This window comes from Ursus maritimus, assembly GCF_017311325.1.
Source record: "Ursus maritimus isolate PB19 chromosome X unlocalized genomic scaffold, ASM1731132v1 scaffold_X1, whole genome shotgun sequence".
NCBI classification, from domain to species: domain Eukaryota; kingdom Metazoa; phylum Chordata; class Mammalia; order Carnivora; family Ursidae; genus Ursus; species Ursus maritimus.
In genome coordinates, this window is record NW_024423319.1 from 118,334,283 (window position 1) to 118,335,918 (window position 1,636).

The window sequence follows — 1,636 nt, forward strand, 5'->3', positions numbered from 1 at the left end:
CTTAAGTTATGCAAAAAAGGAGTTCTAAAGATCTTTGCAACATATAGTGCCTGACAATACAGTATCATGCACTTAGAATTTTAAGTGGGTTCTCTCATGAAGCATGAGAGACTGTGGACTCTGGGAAACAAACTGAGGGCTTCAGAGGGGAGGGAGGTGGGGGATTGGCATCAGCTGGTGATGGGTAGTAAGGAGGGCACGTATTGCATGGTGCACTGGGTGTTATACGCAAACAATCGTGGAACACTACATCAAAAACTAAGGATGTACTGTATGATAACTAATGTAACAATAAAAATTATTAAAAAATAAAGGAAAGGGGCAAAAAATAAAGAATTTTAAATGGGTATATCTTGTGTTCATATTCTTACAACAATGGGATACACACAAACACACATAAAGGGTTCGATATCCATGCCTATAGATTATAATCCCTGAGTTTTTACCATATATACATATTATATATATGCATTAAATATATGTATATACATATACACATTATATAAATGTGTATATTACATACACAGTGTTTCTATTACACACACAATATACACATAATATAAATGAGCTTTAAAACTTACCTTAATTTCAGTGCCCTGTGTATGTAGTTAAAAGACCTATTAAATAGGCTGGGTTGGAGAAAGCAAGGCAAAACAAAATCATGTCCTACATTAATTGCTTTTTAAAAAATCTACAAAAGGTTAAACAATAGAATATATATATGAAAGATTTCTGTGTAAACACAGGCCCTACCAGTTACTATTTTAATGACTTTGGGAAAATTATTTAACCTCCCTGTGCCTTGGTTTCCTTGTTTGCAAATTGCAGGTGAAATGCTAGTATTTACCTTAAAGGATTATTGTGAGGAAAGAAGAAAACAATATGGTAAATACAGTGCCTGCCATTGTATGCTGTACTCATTTCCACCATAATGGACAAAAGTGAAATCATTAGCATTGCCTATTTAAAACGGTGGTTCTTACAATTTTTCATGCCATGCAGACATGTAAAGTAATATATTCTCACTGCTTATGTGATTAAAGAAGTAATATTATGGATATGAGCATAATGTCCATTATTACAGACAACTATTTTATATGTAGATTTTGTTGCATATTTATACATGGCCATCTTTATGTATCCATTTTACTTGATTGCTCCTTTAAAACATATATATAGGACTTTTTAAAAATATTTTATTTATTTATTTGACAGGCAGTGAGAGAGGGAACATAAGCAGGGGGAGTGGGAGAGGCAGGAGCCCCGCTGAGCAAGGAGCCGGATGCAGGGCTGGATCCCAGGACTCTGGGATCATGACCTGAGCTGAAGGCAGACACTTAACCGATTTAGCAACCCAAGTGCCCCAGTAATACTCCTTTTAGAAGTATACTTACTTTGGTGCACATTACTTAATACTAATGATTAGTAGGCTATACATAGGCTTGTCCCTCTGCTACTACCTGTTTTAGTTAAATTGCTTACCAAAAGTTAATTGTGTCTACTTTCAAATGTGTTTTTTCCAGTTTTAGTAACTGAGTTATATGAAAGGACATAAAAGCAGAAAAAAACTAGTCTTTCCATATTAACTAAAAACAAATGCTTTAGAAAGAAATGTATTATGGAAATATTTAGAGGC